The sequence below is a fragment of the Lepisma saccharinum genome, chromosome 5 (assembly GCF_977018435.1).
Source record: "Lepisma saccharinum chromosome 5, izLepSacc3.1, whole genome shotgun sequence".
In the NCBI taxonomy this organism is placed as follows: domain Eukaryota; kingdom Metazoa; phylum Arthropoda; class Insecta; order Zygentoma; family Lepismatidae; genus Lepisma; species Lepisma saccharinum.
In genome coordinates, this window is record NC_139233.1 from 78952482 (window position 1) to 78967015 (window position 14534).

Consider the following 14534-nt stretch of genomic DNA (forward strand, 5'->3'; position numbering starts at 1 on the left):
TAGTTTACCGGTGTCTTGTGAACTAAGTCTTTCATGTGGCTCCAAATGTAGAAGTCGCAAAAATCGGAGGAACGAGCCGGCCTGGGAATCGCGCCGCCTCGGCCAATACATTTCTTTTGGTAATTTTCATCCCGCCACTGTCGCACGCCAAGACAGAAGTATGGATGGGCGTCATCAACAATCATTTGATCGAGCCATTTCTCCTGCCCCAAATCTTAAATGGCATCACTTATGAACATTTTTTGAGGAACGGGATGGCAATGTTGTTGGAGTTTGGTTTGGTTTGAGTTGCTGTTCGGAACTGGACCTACAGTTTAAAGTGGGATCCGAACCACTTGTGCCTCCACCGGGTATCGAACCCGGGACCCCTTGATTACAAGGCAAGGACGCTACCACTGCGCCATGGGGGAGGCCCCGCAATGTTGTTGGAGGATGTGCTTCGAGCCACAAGACGTGACATGATTTACCAGCTCGATCCCCCGATCGATTTGAGCCCTTGCGACTTTTACATTTGGAGCCACATGAAAGACTTAGTTTATAAGACACCGGTAAACTAGCAAGAAGAGCTCAGGGAGAGGATCTTAACAGCTGGTCAACACATCAAGGACACAATCACTACACGAGTTACGAGACCAAATGTCCGTAAAAACCTGCGTGCCTGCATTCGTAACGGAGGTGCCCACTTTGAGCAAGACGTGTATGTTCTTTAATTGTATTGTTCATTGTTTACATTCACATGAAAATGAATGAAGTATTATTTCTTGCACACAAATGTGAATGTTTGCAACATTTGTACCTTGTTGGATAGCAGATGACACAAGGAAGTAATTTAAGTAATATGTACGCTTCGTGTCATACCATTTTTGTTTATTAATACGTTGCCAAGTAAACTAAGAGTGCATTTTTCTATCATCACTTGTAAGATTAGACCCACCCGTTACTTACATGTGATTGTTATTAATAAACAAACTTTTTTTCTAACCAACCACTTATTTGTTAGTTATCAGAAAACACTGAAATATGTGCCATACAATGAGCTGTTTTTTCTCAATTCGTATTTTTATGTGAAAAATTGTCATTAAAAAAATAGAAATTCGATTTTCTCGAAAACTACTAATTTTCGGACGGGGTATCATATGGTCAAATTTATTGCAAATTGCCTCTACTTTAACCCTTTCAGGGAATACATCTAATTACAGGTCACCCTGTACATTTGCACAATTTCTTTAGTATTATTATGTAATAAATTGTGGAATGAACTGAATAGTAAAAAAGGGATACATTTTTGTTTCCCAGAAGATGCCTGAAAACATTTGCGGTATGAGGGCTTCGACAAGTTGAAAGAGTTTACATTCGTAAACTGCCCGAAGTTCTACTTCCAACTTCGACTTCTTCACCAGTTTGTTGGCTTCTGAGAAACCATTGAAGAAAGAGCATCTGGCAAGAGGAGTAGGTGAGAATTGTTGATTTTGTGTGTGTAATCAAATGGCAATGCAATGTAAAGGTAATTCAAGACAATGTTTAAAACACCAGTTTCGCTTTTAGTTGTCCCCCCCCCCAACCTTCTTTTATCGCCTCTTCCATGCTTGGAACAGGGTGAGAAGAGAAAGATAACATTGAAAGTTTCCTTTTCTATAAAAAATCCCTCTATTTGCACTGATGTGTGGATTGCGTCGACACTGTTGCAAGGTCTCGAATGAAACTAGGTTGCAAAAGTACATTCCAACGCATGGCAGGTGGTGGTATAAACAAAAATAGTACGCGCGTTGGTTGTGCGAATGAAGTCCATAATAATACAAGCCAGAAAAGCGTGTTGCGAACGGCGGCAGAGGTAACATATTTCGAAAAGTGTTAACGATCGCAGTTTATGCGATAGATGGATGCAAGCGCTGCGGAAGCGAAGCAAATGGCAGGTGAAGTGGCGCTTGAACATTTGATGTTTTCATGGAGATGGTGTTCAGTGAAAAAGCATAATATAAAATAACCGCATTACAGATTTATTTGGGTGTGCCCGTCATGGTCGTATTTTAGAGGGTTTTTGTTTTAGGGTTCAAACCCACCGAAATTTTTGGCATGTTGGATTAATGGAAGTTTAGAAACCAAAATTTATTACACATTTTCAAAAAGTTATTCGAAGCGTCGCAAAAATACAAAGAAATGCTAGGATGATCGAGCTAGAATTGTCCTACATTTATGGACCACTGCTCTCCCAGGAAATGGCATCGTTTAGTGCAAGTTACAAAATAGCAGATCGTTTGTTATTTTTTATTGTTAATAACAGAAATGAAGTTCATCTAGTTAGTATTTAAACAGAATAATCAAATAAAAACTGCAAGATCGAAAAATTGAGGTTATAGTACAAGAACCAGGTTATGCTTTTTTCTTTTTTTTAATATTCTACCATTTAGGCTAATCTAAAGAATAACTTGTTCTATATTTTTCAAAAATTCAAAAAAATAAATTTTATGTGACAGGTCAAACAACATAATCTCTATTTAACTTTTAAAGCTTTTTCTTGAAGGTATCTAAAATGTAATGACAAAATATAATAACCATGCATTTAGTACACATTGCATGAGACAAAGAAAAACAATAAAAACACAGTTGTGCTGCATATTCACACTTCTGATGGATAGAGTAGAAAAGTCTTCTTTAGAATATAATAACAGCAATAATAATAATACATTTTGGAATAAATTGTTTTATCACGAAATTTTAATTATTATTATTATTATTATTATTATTATTACTGTTCTTATTTCTGTTAATCAAATTTCTGGAGACGCCAATGGGACCAATTATAAGTAACCCCCTGCCCCGAAAATTTTTCCTGGCTACGGCCATGGTGTCCGTGCGAATGTGTGATGAGGCAGAAGGCGCTACTGACCAGAACGAGACCAGGCTATGGGCATAGAATAAACTATTCTATGCTATGGGCACCCAAGTAAAGATCAAAATTTTGTCCCCAACCGGGGTAAGAAAAGATATGAAAAGTCATAGAAATTGAGAGGAAGCAAAATGGAAGAGAAATGGAGAAGCCAGGCAGAGAAGGAGAACAAGAGGAAAAAAGCAACAGATAGAAAAGGAAAAGAGAGAATACAGAGATACAGAAGAGAGAGGAGAGAGAGAGAAAGAAGGACGGGCAGGGAGAGAAATTACTTTCGGAACATCTCCAGCGGACTGAGCGAGTCTGTCTAGCGAGCCTACTGGGCGTGTAGAGCCTGAGCGAGGGGCTTAGCGATATGCTCTGGGTTGAGATGACGTCAGCGGCTCGCTTAGTTGATTGGCTGCTTCGGGAGTTGTGACTCGTTTCGAAGCTTCAAATGCAAAGATGTTATGGAAATAATCTCCCTCTACATACCAACTCCAGCTTCAGATGGGAAATTCTGGATAAAGCCGTGCACGCATCTACGCAGAAAAATGCTCAGGCCCTTCCAGTGTCCATCTAAGCTAATTGCAAAGTGTTTGTGGATTGTGATCGTGATGTACGATGATTGTAGGGCAAATTTACTATATGTGGTTAAAGTTAAGAAATTGTGTATAACGTATTAGAAAAATACGTTGCGGTTTTACACGTGAAATCTGATCCTTTGAGAAAATAAACTCAGAAGGACTCGTATATTATGGGAAGATAAAGTTGAAACAGCGCATGTTACAGTAATTAATGAAAATCACAAAAATAGTCTTCACAAGAACCTTCAGGAATTCACCAAGTTCCTTCTCTCGAAAACAGTGAATCTTCTGATGAACCTTGTGAGCAAATGTGGTGAAGTCTGTAGAAATATTAACTTCTCGCCATGTGATTCCACGTTTCTGAGATTGAATAAGGGTCTGTAATGGATTGGGGATTCACCTATTCAACCGAAGAAATTATCTTATAGTGGAATATAACCATAACCCCACAGCTCTACAGCACCTTGGCGGGCCTTGGCTTACCTACCGACTGCTGGTCTCCCTCCCACACTGTTCCACCGTCACCTGTTATAGCGCGGAGGTCTCAGACCAGTGTTGGGGTGACGGGTGATCAGCCCGACGAACCCCCAGCCGTTGTTGTAGGTCTTCTCGACCGGGTTACGCTCACTCACTCGGAGCTTCCCAATTTCCTCACGATGGTGGGTTGCCACCGGCCCTATACGTAGGCCGAATAAATTCCCACCAGAGCCGGATTCGAACCTACGCCGTCCCGCAGCGAACGATCTCAAGACGAGTGAACGCCTTAACCCGCTCGACTACGGAGGTGGAATATACAGAAGGAAAAAGTTCAGAAAGGTTTAACTAGTTTTGACACAATCATTCAAGAAGGTCTCAGGCCCATGTGTTCAGACGATGAAGATGATTCAAGAAGAGGTGAATCTGATTATCATCTCGCTGGGAAGGATATGCTAATTGAACTAAAGGAAAAGTTTTAGAACACTAGCATTATGAGTGAGAAATATAAATTTTTTCCATACTGCCTTCAAGCCGAAGTAATGAAAATAATGGCTGAGTTGGTGGCATCAAAGTACATGGTGGAAAACATAGGAAGGAATTCTCTGCTCTGCAGATATTATTCAGACAGTGCAGCCGCTGTATTAGGAGCAAGATATTAGCAAATAGCTCCCAGGAATTAAAGATTAAAGTGCCAAATAAGATGGAATACAAATACTTAAACAGAGAAAAAAAATGCTTGAGAATGTGCGAGAAGTATACGAACCTTTCAAGAAAAATATTGCACGGTTGGGTTTTCGAAATTCGCCGAGTCGAGTAAAATATATTTTATCAAAGCAACTAGCACAAACATACTGTATATGTGAGTGTCATACATCAAAATGTGAAACAAATGTTCAATGGTGCAAAGCTAGATCAATTAAAACCACAAAATATAAATCATTTTTTAGTTCCTACCGTGATTATCTGTATGTAAACCACAGCATGACTGTTACCGGTGCTTTGCATTGTAAAAAGAGTGTCTTGGAACAGAAGCACTTCATGGTAATTTAGAAAATATTTTCACTAGCAATTTAATGGAGGAAGTTGCTCATAAACCATTGAACCGTTATTTACTCGATAACATGAACAAAAGATTTTATGGATAAGTTTACAGAACACGTTAAGAAAATGTGCACTACATTATTTTATAACAAAGTGTACCTTGAGAAGTGGCCACATTACGATCGTTACGAGGTGTAAACTACCATTTTGTCTTGCAAGATGAAGTTCAAGGTGTGCATTGGACCAATAAACAAGCGACTGCTTGTCATTGGAAGGCAATTGAAATTGAAGTGTACCTGAAGCAAATTGGTAAGTGATCAAGATTGAATTGATCTTGCTCAGAGTAGGGTCAGATGAAAACGTCCAGCGGAGTAGTTATTCACCCCCGTTGAGTCCGATAAATCAATTGATTGGAAAAGATCGATCAAAGATCAATTGATGACCAAGCAGTGTGGGCAAGCAAGGGTGTTGGTTTTGAGTGATGACGTCATAAATGGGTGGGGTTTATTTTGTTAGGAGAGATTTGATTGGTGTGACGTCATTGAATGGGTTGTGATTAATTTGTGAGGAGTGTTTTGATTGGGGGGAGGAGGAAAAGTCGGTTGGGGAATTGATAAGATGGTTTCCTGTTAATGATGAGGTGACGGTTTGGGGGGAGGAGGAAAACTCGGTGGCGGTTGGGGAATTGATAAGATGGTTTCCTGTTGTTAATAATGAGGTGAAGGTTTTCTGGGAATGTTGATATGGGTTAGGGTTTCCTGTTGTTAATGAGGAAGTGACTACGGTTAGTTTTCTGGGAATGATGATATGGGTTTCCGTTTCGGTTGGGGGTGAGAAGATAAAGGAGTTGGAAAGGAAATGTGTTGGGATGTTGAAGTGATATGGAGAGATTGTGGAACACGTGTTGGGACATGTCGGATGTTTCTTGGAATGGGCGTGTGGAAGTTTGTGGGAACGTTGATAAGGTATGACTGTGTGCAGGATACGTTAGTAGGCGGCGAAATGGAGAGCGGGCAAAAAGGAAAAAAAAGTTCCGAGAGGCAGCACGTGAATAGAATAAAAAAAGTTGTGTTCTCGGAGGAGGTGGAGATTCATAGTATACCGGGAAAAGAGGAGGACCGACGAGGCACGTGGGCGTTGGATGCCTTGCGCGAGAGAATGCGCAGAGAATATCAGGGAATTTGAGGAGGGGTAGGTAGGTATATAAGAAGTTTTACTGTGTTTCACTTACACAGTTCGACAGACTGTACGCTATCAGGTAGTAATCATCTGCGATTTTGCTGATACTTGTTCCTGGACGCCCTTGCTGCCACTTGTTTCTGGACGAGCTAGGTATAAAATCTGTATTCCGAGGTGAGTACTATGGGTTTCGTATCCTGGATGCTGTCATTTGTCGGTGGGATGATTGGAAAGTCATCCCCACCTGAACCGGTAACGGATGGTAGGCCGCTACCTACTTCTCAATGTTCACCAGAGCCGCCGATACGTCCAGGTGTGAGTACGGAAAAGAATACGGATGTGCCGAGCTGGATCAGTGAAGAAGAATTTCGTAAATCGTGGGAAGAAAAAAATGCGGCACATCATACATACGAGAAAGTAAAAAAACAGCGTAAGCGAAACTGTATCGACGGTGCTGGTGAACCTTTGAGAAAAAGGAAGCAGTCTGTGTTCAAGAATCTAACGTGCAATCCCTTATATGGATATACGGAACGTCCTCCAGGTGAGACGATGTGTCTGGCATATCCTGCTACGGTTTCTGGTCGAGGAAAAATGAAGTCTGTTAAACCAGAGAAGGCTGTAAATAACGGTGCAAAATTATTAATTTTCGATGCTCCTGTGAGGTACAGGGAGTCTCTATTGGTTACTTTTTATAATAAAGATTTACCATCGGAAACATATATGGAAATGGAAAGTGACGGTTTTCCGATCAACATGTATTTTTGCAAGAACCGTAGACATGGATTATGCGAGACACATTTTATATACGAAAGAGCACCGGTATATTGCCACCTACCATACGGTGTGTGGTCGAACCGTGTGGTAGATGAGATAGCTGCTCACGGGTACAATGCAGGACCTTTCGCCGTATTGTCAGGAATTTCGTCATTTGACTGTATATGCCAAGAGAACGAATCGGAATTAAATTCGGAACATGTAAATATAGATTATCTACATGTTCCTCCAAAATGTGAGGTAAAAAAATATCTGATGATGGCGGATGAGAGACTGAATCGTGTTGTTTCAGGAATCGAATTGGTTCGATATGAAAATTTGGAAGAATTGTTAAATGACGAAATTCCACGTCTCTATCGGGTAGGATGGCACAGTCTGTACATGATTGTAGATTACTGCGATGTTTCGACGTTGATGCAGATGTTTCGAAAACATTATCGAGAGTCTGTGTTAACGTTGAACGAAATTTTTAAATGGTTCAAGAGCGGCATAGGTTTGGAAGACCCGACAGGCGTAGTAATGGGGGTGAAAGGTCGTGTTCTGGACCCTGAGGAGCTATCAGAGTACAGTGTTAATCCTGTAAGAAGAAGTGACCTAAACAGAAAATATGATTTTCTTTCTAGCATCTTCAAGGTTGAAGATCAATTCAGTCGAAGTTTGAGTCCTCCGACACGTCGATTTCCGACCATCATAGAGGAGACGGATACTTCCGAAGCCGAAGAAAACTAGAGGGGTCTAAGGTAAGAAGAAAAATATTACCTGTATTCTGTACATGTTCTTTATTTAGGAGAACGAGGGCGTCAGAAATTTTCGTCGTCGTCATCCTCCACCAAATCCACCACAGATGGAGAAGAAGACGGTGAATCCTCCTCCTCCTCCTCCTCCTCCTGCTGGGGGATTTGTGGAGGAGACGGAACAGGCACTACCTCTCCGCCAGGAGGCGCAGGGTCAGCAACTTCTTCGTGCGGAGCGGCTCCAGGGATAGGAACTCCTGCCCCAGCAGCTACGATGATTTCGTGCTGGAAAAGTTGCCGGGGCAGGTCGCCGATTAGACGAGCACCGGCATCAAGAGTTGCTTGGTGAACTCTGAAAAATAATAATAACAGCAATTAGAAAAATAAAATATTATGTATGGAGATGTTTCTTGAACGACGAAGTCTGAAAAAAATAGTCTGTTAAAAATTATGAAATGGAAAAAAAAAATATAAAAATAGATACCTGTTCCAATGCTCGTCGATCTGCTCGGCAGTTCTTCTCCTATCCTGGAGCATCTCCGCACGGAATAGCTCGCCCTGCTGAAAAAGCTCGCGAAAAAGGTCCGCGAGCGTTTCAGCAGCAGCGACTATTCTGGTGCTCTGCTGAGTAGCAAACTCGTGCTGACGCCTGCTAATTGCCTCCTGGTTTTCGAGGTGTCGCAGCATGGTGGCACGTATGTCTGCGACGGCCTGTTCCATTTCGGTTCTTGTGACATGTCTCAAATAATTTGTTATGAAATTCATCCATTGTTGCTGAAAAGAAAGATATTTCGATGTAAATTGTATAATACTGACGTGTGCATAAATAACAGTTTTTCTTTTATTTTCAGATGGCATTGTTACCTTTTGATTTCGACCTTTTGTATGCTGACCTTAAGAACGAGAATCAGAAGGGAGAAAGAAGAAGCCTATGGAATAAGAACCAGGCTAAGCATGCGGAGAAACATATTGCGTGTTACGTCGACTTTTGCGAAGAAAACAACTTAGCGGAAGATCTGCTAAAAAATCTGGAAGAAGTGTGCAAAGATATGGAAGTAAGAATCGACAATCTCATAAAAATGTTTTCATGTATAATCGGGAAAAAAGAAAAATCTGCGGCATTCGGAGATTTCGTCGAAAATATAAAACGTGGGCAGTATGTACCTTCCCATCTATCTCTTCGAGTGTGCTTTGAATTGATGGAGTTATTTAAAAGTGTCAGACAGCAGAAAAAAGAGGAGAAAATGGGGGACGAGGAGAAAGGAATGGAGAAGAGAATGGTGGAGCTTTTGAAAAAGAGAAAATTGAACAGCTAGAACTAACATTACTAATACACTAACACACTGTTCAATTTTCTGCGGTTGCATGCGAAGAGATAGATGGGAAGTTTATTGATTTGTTGCAATACAATTATTCACCTGTAGAGTTTCATTATGTGTAACAATTTCTGTGTATATATTTTGTAAACTGATGATCGGCACTATTGATTTGTTGCAACACTGATATTATATAATTACTCACCTGTAGAGTTTCATTACGTGTAAAAATTTCTGTGTATATATTTTGTAAACTGATGATCGACACCAATAAAGGTTGCGATGTGTAAATATGAACTTATTATTTGACAAAATGAAATTAATATAAGGTACTTACATCGTCCCCGTTCTCCATTCTGATTCTTCGTTAACAATTTCAAAGTGTGAAATGATCGTAGAGAAACATATGCAGCTGCCGCAAACACAGATTCCAGTATCATATCGCCTTTCAAGATAGTAAGTTGATTGCTGAATCTGGCTAATTGGTATATCCGGTAAACTCTGATTGCAGTATCATATCAAATTGGTGTCAACACTTGCGAGATGAACTCACTGCTGGCTAATTGGCATATCCGGGAAATTTGGATCGCAGTATCATATCAAGTTGGTGTCAACAGTTGCGAGATATCTAATTGCTGCATGTGGTTAATTGCTTGGCAGACCCTGATAGAAAAATAATAAGGGTCTAATTAAATATACAACTCTCTGACAGCCCTGTCGAGAAGTGTTGCGATAAACTGTTCTAACATAAAGTTCCTTCTTTCTGTTTCCCAATGTAATGTTATGAACCGATCGGCAGGAAAAGTCTACAAATATGGATGTTATTAGTTGAGGCAGGTGTCTCCCATAATAAAGATGTATTTTATAATATTGGTTATATATGTTTTATAATGGGTTTGGTGGTATAAGTCCACTTTATGCACAATAAAGCTAATCGGGATCGGACCTACAGTTTTAAAATGGGACCCGAATTTCTATAAGCTTTCACAGGGAAATGCACAGTAAGGCTAATCGGGATCGGACCTACAGTTTGAAAGTGGGATCCGAACTTCTATAAGCTTTCACAGGGAATATATATATAAGTATAACATATATATATAATTTTTGAACTTGACCTCGATCTTTGACCTTGACCTTAACCTTCGACCTTGACCTTAACCTTTAACCTTGGCCTTAACCTTTGACCTTGACCTTGGGATTGACCTTGACCTTTGACCTGACCTTGACCTTGAAAATTTCAAATTCGAATATCTCGACTTCTAATTGAGGTAGAGGGATAATTCAAACGCTATTTTACTCAGAAAAACATGCTCTTTCAGATGAATCAGGTTTCATCCTCCGCCAGTTTTCTATTTTCTTTATTTACGGTCGGAGACTTTTGATGTTACAATCAAATGAAAGGTCTTGCCGTGCAGATTCCGAATATGCAATCACTTCCGGTCTAGCTGAATTAGGACCGGCAGGACGACTGTTTAAATTTTATTTCCGGTCGGAGATCTTTGATGTTACATTCAGATGAAAGGGCATGCGGTGCAGATTACGAATATGTCATAACTTCCGGTCTAGCTCAATTAGGACCGGCAGGACGACTGTTTAAATTTTTTGCATTTATATAAGTAGTTATGCACCCCCGTTGAGTCGAGTAGTTATGCACCCATGTTGAGTACGATACTTCAAATTTGAATATCTCGGCCCCTAATCGAGCTAGGAGGATGATTGATAGCTTGTCGGACTCGGTGTGAACTCCTCTTTCCGGTGAACCAGGTTCCATTGTTCTAGGACCAGCGGTTTCCTATTTTCTTTATTTTCAATCGTAGACCCCCCTTCCGACCACTCTAATGAAAGGTCTCGACGTGCAGATTACGAAATTGTCATCACTTCCGGTCTAGCTCAATTAGGAGCCGAGCTATTTCCTTATCTACGTCCTTCTTCCTTTATCTATAGATAAACATTTCACACGTTCCGTCGTTAAGAATTTATCTACATCCTGTTTCCTCTGTTTACAGATAAACAAGAAAACCGTTACATAGTGATATCAACGAGGAAAACATGTGGTGAAGACTGTTAATCATTTCCGGGATAACCACATGGGGTCAGTAGAACCGTTAGGATCGGAGATAACTGTTGCGTCATGTTTGCGTATATAAAGAACGGCGTTCTCTCCACAAAACAGTCTTCGTGAAATAATCATTGTACGATCATGGACGTACAGTTATCCGCTGACGATCTGTTAGTGTTATATCGTGACGGATATTACACAACGTCTGCACAATTACGGGAAGTGTTGGCGATTATTGCGCAGAAAATCATCGCGGGAGAAAGTATCTCTTTGGTCGAGGAGTATGACCACTTACTACGGACAGTGACAACATCCGCACCCGATCTCTCAGGAGGAGGATGGACAGATATTCCCGAAGAGTCCCCAGGCCCCCCGTCGACACCTGATTCTGTATCCCGAGTCACCAAGAAGGCGCAGGCATCCGACACAGGATCTTCTACAAACGCTGCATCCAGATCACACCCGGAGCCTTTGCCAGGACCGTCATGGAGACCGGACCCACCAGCAGAACAGCCATCAAATGGGAAAGGTAAGAAAAGGAAACGTGCTTCAGTGTCTCGTGAACAGATAGGGAATATAACATTACATAACATTCAAGAACGTGAATATCCTAAATTCCGTTCCAAGGGACGACGTGTTGAATTCAGTTTCTCACACCCGCCAGAAAATGTCGATCCTCACACTTGGATTCGCGAAGGTGTTGAAAATCTTCTCACCTACGTTAAAAAAGACAGCAAGGATGAAGACAAAATAGGTTTAACTTTGTCTAACATATCTGACCCAACTGTGAAAGATATTTACATCGGGTGGCATAGATGTGATCAGTTGCATAGTGATATGGTGTGGAACATTATGTACAAAATTCTACAAAGTGCAAAAACCTTCACTGCTACAGATCGCTTAATTTTACGAGCAGACCATGTCAATATACCTGTTGGAGGTGGGGGTAATCGAACATATTGTTTACCTAATTACATGTTAAGCACTCAAAAAAGAAGTATCGTCGGTGTGCCAAATAGAAAAAAACCACTCTGTTTAGCTGAAGCGCTGGTCATAGGGAAAGCCTATGCTGATAACGATCCTTCCTATACTCAATACAGAAAAAACAGAAATCTTCTCAAACCTGTTTTCGAAATTATGCGAAAAGCAGATGTAGATCTGACAGACAATACGTGTGCCGGAAGTGGAATTCCAGAACTGAGAAAATTTCAGCAAGTTCTCTCAGAATATAAAATTATTGTATACAACAATCTTCGTGACGTTAAAGATGTTTTGTTTGAAGGACAGGTTGAAAACGCTTCCAAATTTATATATCTTCTCTACGATAACCTGAGACAGCATTATGATGTGATAGTGAACCGTGTTGGAGCATTTGCGGCAAAACAAGAATGTCGCGGGTGTAACGAACTCATATTTCAGAAAGCTCATAACCATCTGTGTAAACAGTTATGTTCTATGTGCCGTTCAACTCCACCGTGTGTGCCTGAACAGGGTGTTCGTAGAATATGTCAAACATGTAACAGAATTTTCAAAAATGAGAACTGCTTCACAAATCATGTTTCTACACCGTTCCGAAACGGTACTGTCTGCAGCGAAATCCAACAGTGTCCCCGATGTTTCAGAATTATTCTCACGAACAATAGATATGAGAAAGTACATAGATGCAACATGAAATATTGTACGGTATGTAATTGTGTGAAACCTATAAATCATTTCTGTTACATGTCTATACCGAAACCTAAACAGAACTCAAAATTTCTATTTGTGTTTTACGACTTTGAATGCTACACTGACATTCCTTATTTTGAGAAAGAAAAAACTTTTCTTCACGTTCCGAATCTTATCGTGGTGCAGACGGCCTGTCACGCATGTTACAAAAAAGAGGATTTAACAGTTCCGTGTTCTGTTTGTGGAACAAGAGAGTTTATATTCTGGGATGACCCTGTAGACACATTTCTGTCCTATTTGGAATTGCAGCATAAGTTTTCCGACATAATCATCTGTGCACATAATGCACGAGGTTACGATTGTACATTTTTATTACGGAGAATGTTGGAGAGAGAAATGAAACCTCGTGTCATCTTAGATGGTACCAAAATCATCAGCATGACATACCAAAATCTTCATTTTGTGGACAGTCTCAACTACGTTCAGACAAATCTTGCAGGCTTTTCGAAACTTTTCGGTTTGCCTGTTCAGAAAACGCATTTGTGGAACACCTACAAGAACAGAAATTACATTGGACCGATGCCTCCTCCTTCTGCATACGGTTATGAATACATGAAAACAGTTGAAGATCAACACCGTTTCATGTCTTGGTATGACGTCGAATGCATGCGAAACGTACCTTTCAACAACAGAAACCAGCTTCTCCAATACTGCATCAAGGATGTTACCCTGTTGAGACAAGGATGTCTGAAGCTGAGACAGAATTTCCTAGACATATGCAAAATAGACATTTTCAAGGATTGCCTCACAATAGCATCTGCCTGTTCACTAATTTACAGACAGAAATTTATGCCTGCTAACACTATAGGAATAATTCCTAAAGGAGGTTACCATCATGCAGATCAGATGTCGAAGTTTGCATTGAAATGGCTAACCTACGTTGAAGAACAGAATGATGTAATACTTCTTCACGGCGGACGTACTCGTGAAAAATATGTCATAGGAGGACGTTACAGAGTGGACGGTTATCACGAGGAGACGAAAACAGTGTATGAGGCCCTGGGCTGTTACTGGCATGGTTGTCAACGTTGCATATCCGTTAACAGGGATATGTATCCGAAAGATGACGATGAAACCGATCAGGATAGTAACAGTCAGAAACACAGTGACATGTTGAACACTGCAGCCTTCAGATACGAGACAACATGTCGTAAACTTGCGACTTTACGTTCTGAAGGATACCATGTCGTCACTATGTGGGAATGCGATTTCAACAAAATATTGAAAGCAGATCCTGAACTGAATAGATATCTATCGACACATCCTATTGTTTGCTGCATTCCTTTGAATCCACGAGACGCCTTATATGGAGGAAGAGTTGAAACAGTCAGGACTTATTACAAAATCAAGGAAAACGAGAAATTGCAGTACAACGATTTTACAAGTTTGTACCCTTATGTTAACAAATACTGTGCCTATCCTGTCGGACATCCTACAATATTTCTAGGAAATTCTATTCCTCCGGTAAATGAGGTCTTGAACATGGAGGGACTCATCAAATGTACTATTCTGCCACCGAAAACCCTTTTACATCCTGTTTTACCTACAAAAATGCACGGAAAACTGATGTTTGTATTGTGCAAGGAATGTGCTTTTAAATTAAAATGTGAAGGTACATGCAGCCATTCCGATGATCAGCGTATACTTTCAGGAACTTGGGTCATAGCCGAGGTGCGTAAAGCTTGCAGTTTAGGCTACAAAGTGCTGTCAGTATCGGAAGTGTGGAAGTATGAAACATCGATGTACGACCCTGTCACAAAGACTGGAGGACTT

General features: G+C 40.6%; 1 non-coding gene across 1 annotated transcript; it reads right to left on the reverse strand.

The window, feature by feature from the left end:
• Nucleotides 1-338: 338 nt before the first annotated feature.
• TRNAT-UGU (transfer RNA threonine (anticodon UGU)) lies at nt 339-413 on the reverse strand. The gene has a single exon. It is a non-coding gene; the product is annotated as a tRNA-Thr (tRNA).
• Nucleotides 414-14534: the final 14121 nt, after the last annotated feature.